This window comes from Phyllobates terribilis, unplaced genomic scaffold, assembly GCF_046119375.1.
Source record: "Phyllobates terribilis strain yellow unplaced genomic scaffold, ASM4611937v1 Scaffold_1__5_contigs__length_1240528914, whole genome shotgun sequence".
In the NCBI taxonomy this organism is placed as follows: Eukaryota; Metazoa; Chordata; class Amphibia; order Anura; family Dendrobatidae; genus Phyllobates; species Phyllobates terribilis.
Genome location: NW_027362761.1, coordinates 157,583,422 through 157,597,255, shown reverse-complemented (window position 1 = coordinate 157,597,255; position 13,834 = coordinate 157,583,422).

Sequence of the window (13,834 nt, the reverse complement as noted above, 5' to 3'; positions counted from 1 at the left end):
CTGTGACATCTCCATGTATACTACCCATGTATTGTAACATCACTATGTATACTACCCATTTTCTGTGACATCACTGTGTATACTTCTCCTGTACTGTGACATCACTCTGTATATTACCCCTGTACAGTGACATTATTATGCATACTACCCCTTTACTGTGACGTCACTGTGTATACTACCCCTTTACGGTGACATCACTGTGTATATTACCCCTGTACTATGACATCACTATGTATACTACTCCTTTACTGTGACATTACTCTGTATATTACCCCTGTACAGTGACATTATTATACATACTACCCCTTTACTGTGACGTCACTGTGTATACTACCCCTTTACGGTGACATCACTGTGTATATTACCCCTGTACTATGACATCACTATGTATACTACCCCTGTACTGTGACATCATGTAGGGGGGCATTTATGTCCATTTTATCGAAGTCCATTTTTCAAAATCGCTGCAGTTAATCATGGCAGTTAGACAAGGCAGTAGACAAATAAGACATTCAAAGAAAACTACTTCCACAACATTTGCATTAAGCAAATAAGCACCATACAGTGGGTATTAGAGATGAGCGTTGTTCGACTCGAACTGTTCGCCAATCTCAAATTCGAGCTGTTTAGGGCGGTGTTCGAGCTGTTCGGCGAACACGAACGATTTGAAAAAAATTCGGCTGTTCGAGGTTATGTTCGATAACTGTTCGTGCACCAAAATCATAACTGGATTTTTTCTCAGTAATGATGAAAATTAATGTTAATACGCAGTTTGAGTGTTCAGCGGGGCGGGGGGAGGGGCAGGGGATGGATCTCTGCAGGAATAATGAAGATCTCCATTTTTTTTTCTCTTTCCCGCATTTACAGTGGGGAGGTGCAATCTGTCAGCCTATCAGCAGCGCACACACGGAGCGAAGTGCTTTTTTTCACACAAGCAAGGGCATGTGTCATTGGCAGTGTATGTCACATGTCCTTGCCCTATAAGACCCAGCCATTTTCCCCGTCGCCACCATTTTCTCACTGCTGCAGCTGCGTGTTAGACGGCACCGCTGTTGCTGTGTGCGCTATACCTTGTTAATTTAAAGCCAATTTTCGCACAAATCTACAGATAGCTTGGGAGTAGGGAATAGTTGTGATTGCAGTCCTTTTAAGGACTAGGTTACAGCATTTCCTACGACTTTTATCAGGCAGGTCTGTGCTCTTAAATAGATAGGTTGGGAGTAAAGACTAATTGTAATTGCAGTCCTTTTCAGGACTAAGTTACATCAGTTCCTATCAGTTTTTGCCAGGCAGGTCTGTGCCAGTGCTGTGCAAGTTTTTTTCACAGCATTTGGCTAAATCTAGCAAAGCTAATCCTTTTTGGCCTATTACAGAGTGTGTTAGTCAGTGGAGTAGCCTATCTGTGTTGCAAGCTACACCACCTGTGTATAGAATACCAATTTTTTTACTGCATCTAGTGAAGTAAAACCTTTTGGGCATAGCATCATTCTATTAGTCCATCTATACTGACCTCCATCAGGTTGCAAATTGAATATAATTTTTTTCTGCATCTAGCTCTGAAAAAATATTTGGGCTTCTAGCAGTGTGTGGGACTTGGTCTATTTGTCCATCTATACTGACCTCCATCAGGTTGCAAATTCAATATAATTTTTTTCTGCATCTAGCTCTGAAAAAATATTTGGGCTTCTAGCAGTGTGTGGGACTTGTTCTATTAGTCCATCTATACTGACCTCCATCAGGTTGCAAATTCAATATAATTTTTTTCTGCATCTAGCTCTGAAAAAATATTTGGGCTTCTAGCAGTGTGTGGGACTTGGTCTATTAGTCCATCTATACTGACCTCCATCAGGTTGCAAATTAAAATATTTTTTTTCTGCATCTAGCTCTGAAAAAATATTTGGGCTTCTAGCAGTGTGTGGGACTTGGTCTATTAGTCCATCTATACTGACCTCCATCAGGTTGCAAATTAAAAATATTTTTTTTCTGCATCTAGCTCTGAAAAAATATTTGGGCTTATAGCAGTGTGTGGGACTTGTTCTATTAGTCCATCTATACTGACCTCCATCAGGTTGCAAATTGAATATAATTTTTTTCTGCATCTAGCTCTGAAAAAATATTTGGGCTTCTAGCAGTGTGTGGGACTTGTTCTATTAGTCCATCTATACTGACCTCCATCAGGTTGCAAATTAAAAATATTTTTTTTCCGCATCTAGCTCTGAAAAAATATTTGTGCTTCTAGCAGTGTGTGGGACTTGGTCTATTAGTCCATCTATACTGACCTCCATCAGGGTGCAATTTCAATATAATTTTTTTCTGCATCTAGCTCTGAAAAAATATTTGGGCTTCTAGCAGTGTGTGGGACGTGGTCTATTAGTCCATCTATACTGACCTCCATAAGGTTGCAAATTGAATATAATTTTTTTCTGCATCTAGCTCTGAAAAAATATTTGGGCTTCTAGCAGTGTGTGGGACTTGTTCTATTAGTCCATCTATACTGACCTCCATCAGGTTGCAAATTAAATATAATTTTTTTCTGCATCTAGCTCTGAAAAAATATTTGGGCTTCTAGCAGTGTGTGGGACTTGGTCTATTAGTCCATCTATATTGACCTCCATCAGGTTGCAAATTAAAAAAAAAAAATGTCTGCATCTAGCTCTGAAAAAATATTTGGGCTTCTAGCAGTGTGTGGGACTTGGTCTATTAGTCCATCTATACTGACCTCCATCAGGTTGCAAATTAAAAAATTTTTTTTTCTGAATCTAGCTCTGAAAAAATATTTGGGCTTATAGCAGTGTGTGGGACTTGTTCTATTAGTCCATCTATACTGACCTCCATCAGGTTGCAAATTCAATATAATTTTTTTCTGCATCTAGCTCTGAAAAAATCTTTGGGCTTCTAGCAGTGTGTGGGACTTGTTCTATTAGTCCATCTATACTGACCTCCATCAGGTTGCAAATTGAATATAATTTTTTTCTGCATCTAGCTCTGAAAAAATATTTGGGCTTCTAGCAGTGTGTGGGACATGGTCTATTAGTCCATCTATACTGACCTCCATCAGGTTGCAAATTAAAAATATTTTTTTTCTGCATCTAGCTCTGAAAAAATATTTGGTCTTCTAGCAGTGTGTGGGACTTGTTCTATTAGTCCATCTATACTGACCTCCATCAGGTTGCAATTTCAATATAATTTTTTTCTGCATCTAGCTGTGAAAAAATATTTGGGCTTCTAGCAGTGTGTGGGACTTGGTCTATTAGTCCATCTATACTGACCTCCATCAGGTTGCAAATTGAATATAATTTTTTTCTGCATCTAGCTCTGAAAAAATCTTTGGGCTTCTAGCAGTGTGTGGGACTTGTTCTATTAGTCCATCTATACTGACCTCCATCAGGTTGCAAATTGAATATAATTTTTTTCTGCATCTAGCCCTGAAAAAATATTTGGGCATCTAGCAGTGTGTGGGACTTGGTCTATTAGTCCATCTATACTGATCTCCATCAGGTTGCAAATTGAATATAATTTTTTTCTGCATCTAACCCAGCCAATAGTTTTGGCCTAATACCACAGTTTGGCCACTCAGCTCTGCTCGGTTCCCATCCATTGTTTTTTTGTGCAAACAACTCCAGAGTTGTGAATTAGTTAACCACCAAAATGAGTGGAAAAAGGCCTGCTGCTGGTGGAAAGGGGAATAGGCCTGTTGGGAAGGGAAAAAAAGGTTGTGTCCGTGGGGTAGGTGTTAAAGCAACAGTAACATCTGCAGAAGAAAGACCATCTTCCAACCAAACTAAAATGTCTACTTCTTTTAGCGGACAATGTGATAAGATCCCCTTCTTACGGCCACGCCAATCGCTACAAATTCCAGATGAGGCACAAAAACAGCAGGTGCTTCAACGGATATCAAGTGCTCCTGTAAGTGGGCTCTCCTCCCCATCAACTTCAACATCACAAATTATCCAGTCCTCAAAGGTGTCACCCCAATCGCACTTTAACAACTGCATCCTCAAACACAACTCTGCCTCTCACCACAAGTCGTGGTGGCTCTTCAGGTCGCATGGGTGCTAAGCCTTGCATAGCCTGGGCATTTTTTCAGATCGATAAAGATGACCCAACTCGTGTTATCTGTAACATTTGTCAGCAAAAGCTAAGTAGAGGCCAAAAAATACATAGTTTGAGTACTTCATGCATGAACCGGCACATGGACATGAAGCATAAGTTGCAGTGGGAAGCTCACTGTGCTACAATGCGGCCTAGCTGGCCGGGCCAACCACCGTCTGCCATATCTTGTGCATCCGCGGCCTCTTCATCCTCTGTGACTGGGGGGACAGCAGTCACACCTGTTTTGGGACGCAGACCTGCCACCTCTTTACCCGCAACAGCCAGCGTGATTGGCAGGTCATCATTTTCTTTGGAGGTGGTAACACCAGCTGGTGTTGAGCGCTGTCCGACATTGATAGCACCACCTTTGGATCAAGGCAACCTAACATGTCCGCCTGCATCTTCCTCACAGACCGGCAGTTTGCCGGGGACACCCTTATCAACCCCGTCTAAGCACAATAGCCAGCCCTCGGTCCCTCAGATGTGGACAAGTAAAAGACCATTTCCTCCTAGCCATGAGAAAGCTAAGAGGTTGAATTTCACCATCTGCAAGCTCTTGGCTACAGAAATGCTGCCTTTCCGCCTGGTGGACACAGAGGATTTTCGAGACCTTATGTCCATCGCAGTGCCCCAGTACCAGATGCCCAGTCGGCACTACTTCTCAAAGAAAGGTGTGCCTGCGCTCCACCAGCATGTCGCACACAACATCACCGCTTCTGTAGCGTCGGCGTCCCTGCCTCCTGCTAGGCAGGGACGCTGTTCCCCTCACCTCTCCACTCCGTGCCCGGCGTCCTCCTCCCGCTCTGCTGTCAGCGCGCGCTGCTTCCCGGCCACTGCGCTCCCCCTCTCTTAAAGGGGCCGCGCGCGCCGTCCTAAGGAGTCCCCGGCCAATGGCCGGAGGACCTCACCATATATAAGGCACCTCCTCCAAAATGGAGGTGCCCGAGCAATGTTGTTGCAAAGCCTTCACTCTGCTTGAGCCCTCAGGTCCCGTTACCAGTTACCTGCCAGTCACCTGTCAGATTCCTGCTTGATACCTGCCTGATATCCGTTTACCTGCTTGCAAGCCTGCGGTCCGACGGTCTGCCTTCCGACACCTGTCAGTCTGTCTATGGACCAGCCTGCCTGCTCACCTGGGAGCGCTCACCTGCTACCTGTCTGCTAGCCTACCTGGAGGCTCCGCCGTCACTTGCCGTGACCACCTGCCTGTCCAGAGACTCTTGCCTGCTCACCTGGGAGCGCTCACCTGCTACCTGTCTGCTAGCCTACCTGGAGGCTCCGCCGTCACTTGCCGTGACCACCTGCCTGTCCAGAGACTCTTGCCTGCTCACCTGGGAGCGCTCACCTGCTACCTGTCTGCTAGCCTACCTGGAGGCTCTGCCGTCACTTGCCGTGACCACCTGCCTGTCCAGAGACTCTTGCCTGCTCACCTGGGAGCGCTTACCTGCTACCTGTCTGCTAGCCTACCTGGAGGCTCTGCCGTCGCTTGCCGTGACCACCTGCCTGTCCAAAGACTCTCGCCCGCTCACCTGGGAGCGCTCACCAGCCACCTGCCTGCTGTCCTTCTACCCAGAGTCTGTCCCTGTCACTTGCCGTGAGTACCCGTCCTTCTACTCAGAGACTGTCCCTGTCACTTGCCGTTACTACCTGCCCTTCTACCCAGAGACTGTCCCTGTCACTTGCCGTGACTACCTGCCCGTCTCCCCTGGGAGCCACCCGCTTCATTACAAGGACCGCCCCCTTGTATAGTTGCCCAGAGGTTCCACTTCCCAGACCCGTTACAGTTTGCTCGGGCCATGGAACCCGGTGGCACCCAAGCTCCCTCGCTCTCGGACCTATGTCATGAACTGTCCCGTCAGAGGTCCCAACAGGAGTCCATCCTGAGTCATCTGCGGAATGTCAACTCTCGCCTGGACACTCTGACTGCTCCACCAGCAACCACTGCTAGTGTCATGACTCGCCGCCCGGCAGCGCCGCTGCCCACCAATACCATGGCTTCCTGCCCCGGACCCCGGCTTTCTGCACCTCCACGCTTCGGAGGCGACCCCGCTCAAGCTCGGGGCTTCATAAACCAGTGCACCCTGCACTTTGAACTCCTGTCCCACCAGTTTATCTCCAAACGGGCCAAAGTAGCCTTCATCATGTCCCATCTCACGGGGGAGGCACTGGCTTGGCTAAATCCTCTATGGGAGAGAGGAGACCCCCTGGTGTCCAACCTGCCAGCCTTTCTCACGGCTTTCCGGAAAGTCTTCGACGAACCCGGACGGAAGACCTCATCCGCATCATCTCTGCTACGCCTCCATCAATGAAATCTCACCGTGGGCCATACGGTTCCGCACCCTTGCTTCGGAGCTGGCCTGGGATAACGACGCCCTGGTGTCTGTCTTTTGGGAGGGTCTGTCCGGCCGAATTAAAGATGAACTCGCCGGTCGGGATGACGCACCCCCTGGGCCAGTGTTGTTGGGGATACCCGGAGCCGGATCAGATGGGGGTTGTAGTCTCCGAGTGGCTGTGACCCGGTCCGTGCCCAGGGTGTCAAGCTCAGTGTGTGGCAGTCCTTACTGATGTTACTAAAGTTCTTTATGTCGACTACGCCACCCGTTGAATTGCGGTCACTTCGGCCGCCGCTGCAGCAGGGTCCACTGAGGCTGATGGTGTTTGTGCAGCTTAGGTAGTATAACCCCCAACGGGAGGGGTATAGCCTCAGGGGGTCAGGTGCAGAGGATGGTGGTTGTGGAAGTGCAGGGAAGATGGTAATGAGAGTCAGAGTCGGGTTGTGCAGTTCAGGGTTCTTTACTTACTGCTGTTCTTGTACTGGTCACTTCGGCCTTAAGTGACCACCCGAGCCGTGCTGCGTCCACCAGGTCCTGGACTCGGCCAACCCCCAAGTAGTTCTGGAGCGTGGTTCTGAGCTCCCTTTCTGTCCTGTCCTCGTCTCTGGCCTTCCCCACCAGGGATCCACCTATGTCCGGCTCCCTCGGGCCTCTTGTTGGCGAACCCTTGCCTCTGGGTTCCCTGACCCTATGCGTGGTCTGCCTTCCGGGTGGATTTGGTGGGTGGCCGTGGCAGATGCTGCCCACGGCCTCCGGTCTCTGGCTGAGGTATGCTGTAGCCCCCACCAGTTTGGGATCCGGTACCCTGTTGCCAACTCTTCACCCTGTGGTTGTATTTGGGCTCTCAGAGTTCCTTCTTTCTCCCCCTCTGGGTCTTTCGTTCTCTCCTTTCTCACTCTGGGCCTGGGGCTGCTCTGCTCCTCTGCTTTCTTCCACTGCTCTGCAAAAGACAGATGTCTCTCTGACTGACTGACTTCTCACAGACTGACCCTGATCTTAGATGGTGCCCACCTTAAATACTCCCTCTATGTGTGAGCTCAGGTGACCAGCACCCAATGAGCTCCTAGCTTTACCCAGGCTGCTCCCCCTATCTGCCCCTACACTACTGGGATGTTCCACCCCCCCTCCCACTCCAGCCAAGGACAGACTCGGTCGTACCTGCACATTTCTAAGTGGGAGTACCGTTGGTCTGCCCTCCGGAAATGGGATGTGTGTAGTGCATGCAGCCTTCTGAGCTCAGCTCCACACTCCATCCTTACCCGGGAGTGGAATACCACACCTCTGGCTTGAGGTGTAATACCCCTGTAGCAGCCGAATCCTCAGGGTGCTACATTCCCCCCTGGTAAATCACAGCACGTCCTCGGGCTGTAAGATATAAACAACATCCAAAACATACAATTTTTTTTCATAAACACAAACATACAAAACATATAAAACATCATGTATATATCAGCATAAACTTTTCATATAAACTTTTCATAAAAACATTCTTGTCTTCTGGTACCTCCGGTCACGGTGCAACTTGTGACCGGGTAAAGTGCGACAGTCTCTTGAAGAAAAATGGTTTTCCCATAAAACCAATAGGGGGCGCTTTAGGAAGCGCAACTATATACAAGGGAATATGGCCGCTCTCAGTCCTCGGCCAGGTATTAGGGAGGATTGACCGTTCTCAGTCCTCGGTCAGTGGGAATAGGGACACACGGGTTAACAGTTCAGTTCTCTGGTCCCAACGGGGACTATATTAGCTGCAACGGTTCACTGTGCCCCGACGGGCAACTATATACAGTCTCTATACTACCGTACTCAACGACGGCGTCCTCCTGCTCTTTCTTTGTGGACAGTTTCAGTTTCAGACCCGTCCGGGTCCTCTTGCTCCTCCTTACACCGCAGCTCCTCCTCCGTCAAGCGATGCACATGGAGGGCGTAGGGTCCTTTGGCACACTTGTGCCGGGTGAAGGTGACCTCGTCCCCTAAATACAGGTCACGACCTCTGTGTCCCTCCGGTAGGTGGGACTCAACGTCTCTTCTGGTCACGAAGACGTCGCCTGGGGTGCGGTGATCCCTGATGAAACCCCACCCATGCTGCAGATTAAATTTTATTACAGTCCCGATGGTTCGGGGACCATGCGCTGCACGGGGGTCTCTCCTGGTCCGGCTCTTCTGCTCCGCGCTCCTTATTTGGGCTTGCTGTTCCCGGACCCGCCTCTCTCTCCGCTCCCTCTCAAAGACCTCGAGCTGCTGGCGGCAGCACTCTGCACGCTCCGCTGCGGCTGCCCGAGTCTCCTGAGTGAACCCCATGAGGTCTTCTCCGGTGGGGTCCCACTCAAACTGGGTCTCTTCTAGCGGGGGCGAGATCCTCTTTACAGGCTTCGGAACCGGAATCAGGGGTTCGTCTAGGGGTCTCTCTTTCCGGAGTCGGGGATGGTGAAACTCCGGTGGCCATATGAAGGGCTGCCCATCCGGGCACGTATGCTGGGCGAACAGGTCCTCACCCAGGTGCGGTACTTTAGGTGTTATGGGCGCCGTGGTGGTAGCGGCGCCCGGGTTAACCAGGCCTTGCGACCAGGCCTGGGGCACCTTGAAAATAAAGGGCACCGTAAGAACGGCGGCGCACTGTGTTACTTGGCCCTGCGACCAGGCCGGGGGCTCCGCGGAGGTAGGGGGCGCTGTTGGTATTGCGTCGCCCGGGGGTACTAGGCCTTGCGACCAGGCCGATGGTACTTCCTGCTTGGTCACGCTCGGGGTCGAGGCGTGTGACGTCACAGGGGTCGCGGCTCCCGTTTGAGGCCTAGTCTGCGGCGGTGACGTTGCAGCGACGGGCACGGCAGGGGATACTTCGGGCTCTGCGACGGGGAGCTGGGGCAGGTACGCGGTTTCCCGGTTTGGGGTAGAGACGTCCCCTTTACCTGCCTCCTTTCGTTCGGCTCCCTTCTCGGCGCCGTCTCCGGCCTTCAGTCCTCCTGCGCCATCCTCAGAGGCGGTCTGTCTCCTCGTCTCGGGTGGCGTGCTCCGCTGACGGGTTCTTGTCTGCTGGGCCATCTCACGGCTCCATTCTGCTAACGTCTCTCGCTGCACCCGGGCCATCCTCCGTGCGAGGCCCTCCAGCGCAGTCTGTGCACACTCCCGGTCTCGGGGGAGCTGTGCTAGGATCTCCAGCAGGCCTTCTGGAGTGGCGACCTGCAACAGGCTCCTGACCACTGGGTCGGTGCTGCCTGGAGTGGCGGCCCGCATCAGGCTCCTGACCGCTGGGTCGGTGCTGCCTGGCTCTCCCTCCATCTCCGGGTAGGCTCTCTCTGGACTCTCTTCCAGACGTCTTGTCTCCGGGTGCGCTCTCTCCAGACTGCTCCAGGCGACACCCATCTTTGTTCTCTTCTTCTGTCTCCGCCCACATCGAGGGTGGTCCCGGGGCAACTTTGTGATTGTCAGTTCCAGGGGCAGTTCTCTCACGCTGATGGACACTTCCAGCATCACAGTCTCTGTTGGTGGGCGCGGTTTCCGCTTTTGGCGCCATTCTTCGACCTGGCCCACGATGGGAGGTGGCCTTTTGCCACCCTCTGGCACGCCCATAATGGCGTCCGCTCTTCCAAGGCGGGAAATCTTCGGAAATGGCGGGAATCGTCTCCCAGTGGCGGGAAACTCCATGGATGGCGGGAAAAAGCTGCAAATGGCGGACAACCGGCGGGAAACGACCTGTGATGGGGCCCGATGGCGGGGACCCTCCGGAACCGGCAGGAGACTTCTTTTTAAGGTAACGGTGTACTTTTCTTCAGGCACGCAGTACCCGGTTGTTGCGGGCACGTAATCCTGCCGACTACGCCAAAGTTGACGCGCCCCCTGGGCCAGTGTTGTTGGGGATACCCGGAGCCGGATCAGATGGGGGTTGTAGTCTCCGAGTGGCTGTGACCCGGTCCGTGCCCAGGGTGTCAAGCTCAGTGTGTGGCAGTCCTTACTGATGTTACTAAAGTTCTTTATGTCGACTACGCCACCCGTTGAATTGCGGTCACTTCGGCCGCCGCTGCAGCAGGGTCCACTGAGGCTGATGGTGTTTGTGCAGCTTAGGTAGTATAACCCCCAACGGGAGGGGTATAGCCTCAGGGGGTCAGGTGCAGAGGATGGTGGTTGTGGAAGTGCAGGGAAGATGGTAATGAGAGTCAGAGTCGGGTTGTGCAGTTCAGGGTTCTTTACTTACTGCTGTTCTTGTACTGGTCACTCCGGCCTTAAGTGACCACCCGAGCCGTGCTGCGTCCACCAGGTCCTGGACTCGGCCAACCCCCAAGTAGTTCTGGAGCGTGGTTCTGAGCTCCCTTTCTGTCCTGTCCTCGTCTCTGGCCTTCCCCACCAGGGATCCACCTATGTCCGGCTCCCTCGGGCCTCTTGTTGGCGAACCCTTGCCTCTGGGTTCCCTGACCCTATGCGTGGTCTGCCTTCCGGGTGGATTTGGTGGGTGGCCGTGGCAGATGCTGCCCACGGCCTCCGGTCTCTGGCTGAGGTATGCTGTAGCCCCCACCAGTTTGGGATCCGGTACCCTGTTGCCAACTCTTCACCCTGTGGTTGTATTTGGGCTCTCAGAGTTCCTTCTTTCTCCCCCTCTGGGTCTTTCGTTCTCTCCTTTCTCACTCTGGGCCTGGGGCTGCTCTGCTCCTCTGCTTTCTTCCACTGCTCTGCAAAAGACAGATGTCTCTCTGACTGACTGACTTCTCACAGACTGACCCTGATCTTAGATGGTGCCCACCTTAAATACTCCCTCTATGTGTGAGCTCAGGTGACCAGCACCCAATGAGCTCCTAGCTTTACCCAGGCTGCTCCCCCTATCTGCCCCTACACTACTGGGATGTTCCACCCCCCCTCCCACTCCAGCCAAGGACAGACTCGGTCGTACCTGCACATTTCTAAGTGGGAGTACCGTTGGTCTGCCCTCCGGAAATGGGATGTGTGTAGTGCATGCAGCCTTCTGAGCTCAGCTCCACACTCCATCCTTACCCGGGAGTGGAATACCACACCTCTGGCTTGAGGTGTAATACCCCTGTAGCAGCCGAATCCTCAGGGTGCTACAGGGACATACCTATCACTCTCGACGTCTTAATAACTCTTGCCACCCGGATTGACATCCGGTTCCAGGAACGCGCCAAAGAGGTCACCCGTGAGAGGAGGTTTCCACGTCTAGCCTCTACCTTTCAGAAACCTGTCACTTCTCCCGCTACTCCCCAGGCGCACTCACCCGAGCCTATGCAGGTCGACCAGACCAAGATGGTCAAAACCCGTCAAGAGCTACGCCGTGCCGAGGGGAGCTGCTTCTACTGTGGCAGTAAGGAGCACCGGATCCGTTCCTGCCCGGAGAGGTCGGGAAACGCCTGTGTCTAGGATCGCTCAGAGAGGTCGTCCTAGACAAGAGTAAACCCTCTCCATCTCTGTTGCTGTCGGTCTCTATCATCTGCGGGGAGAACCGTTATTTTGAAGTAGCCCAACTTGACTCTGGAGCTGCCGGAAATCTCATTTCTCAGTCTCTGGTAGAGAAATACCGCATTCCCACCAAACCTCTAGCTGTACCCTTATCTGTCACTGCTGTGGATGGGGGCCTCTTACCACATCCCATCCAACTCATCACCGAATCCATAACCCTGCAGGTGGGAATGCTGCACTCTGAGAGCATCTTCTTTCATGTTCTGCCTGGACTCTCTCACGCTCTCTTACTAGGTCTACCTTGGCTTCAGAGACATGCACCCGTGCTTGATTGGCAGACCGGAGAAGTCCTTCGCTGGGGACAGGACTGCCATAAGACTTGTTTAGTTCCCGTCCATCCTGTCCGTCTTTCTCCTACTCCAGCCAATCTACCTGGTCTTCCGGCTCCTTATTGGTCGTATGCGGACGTCTTTAATAAAAAGGAGGCAGAGACATTACCCCCTTCCGCTCATACCGGAATTATTTGACCGTCTGAGGGGGGCTAGAATCTTCACCAAGCTGGACCTCCGTGGGGCGTATAACCTGGTCTGTATCCGTCAGGGGGATGAATGGAAGACGGCATTCAACACCCAGGACGGCCACTATGAATACCTGGTAATGCCCTTCGGTCTCTGTAACGCTCCCGCCGTCTTTCAAGAGTTGGTCAATGACATCTTCCGGGACCTTCTCTACTCCTGCGTAGTGGTGTACCTGGACGACATCTTGGTCTTCTCTCCGGATCTCCCCACACACCGGAGGGATGTTCGTCAGGTTCTGCTCAGGCTCAGGCAGAACCACCTCTACGCTAAATATGAGAAGTGCCTCTTTGAGCAGACCTCGCTTCCGTTTTTGGGCTACATAATTTCTCAGACCGGCCTACGAATGGATCCCGAGAAACTGTCTGCCATCGAGAAGTGGCCTCGACCAGAGGGGTTGAAGGCTATTCAGCGGTTCCTGGGCTTCGCCAACTACTACCGCCTCTTCATACCGCACTTCTCTTCCCGGACTGCCCCAATCTCTGCGCTCACCCGTAAGGGCACTAATCCCAGAGAATGGCCGCCCGAAGCTGAGGAAGCCTTTCTTTCCTTAAAACAGGCTTTCTCTTCCGCCCCGGTTCTGCATCGCCCGGACGGCAACAAGCAATTCTTCCTGGAAGTTGACGCCTCCTCCTCTGGAGCCGGAGCGGTACTTACCCAAAAATCGTCTTCCTGGAGAATGGTAACTTGCGGCTTCTTCTCCAAACTCTTCTCCTCTTCCGAGCGCAACTATTCTATAGGAGACCGAGAGTTATTGGCCATTAAGCTGGCATTGGAGGAGTGGCGTTACCTGCTCGAGGGGGCTCTTCACCCGGTAATAATTTACACGGACCACAAGAACTTGGCTTACCTCCAGAGTGCCCAGAGACTTAACCCGCGCCAAGCCCGGTGGTCCTTGTTTTTTGCTCGCTTTGATTTTGTTCTTCATTTTCGCCCGGCTGACAAAAACATCAAAGCTGACGCCTTGTCCCGATCCTTCCTGGTGTCTGATCTTGAGGAGGAACCTAAACACATCATCGATCCCGCCAGAGTAATGCAGGTGGCCCCCGTGAGTCTAAATCGTCTCCCTCCCGGTAAGACGTTCGTAACGGTACCTGATCGGGAGAAGATCCTACACTGGGGTCACTCGTCTAAGCTTGCTGGCCATGCCGGTCAGAAAAAGACCCTCCAGCTTATCACCCGGCACTACTGGTGGCCTACCCTGCACAAGGACGTAATAGACTTTGTTTCTGCCTGTGTGTCCTGCGCCCGCAACAACGTTCCGAGACACCTGCCAGCCGGTCGCCTCCTTCCTCTTCCAGTACCTGCTGCCCCCTGGCAGCATATAGCTATGGACTTCATAACAGATCTCCCTGTCTCTGCCGGTTGTACGGTCATTTGGGTGGTCGCTGACCGCTTTTCCAAAATGGCTCATTTCATTCCCCTGCCAGGCCT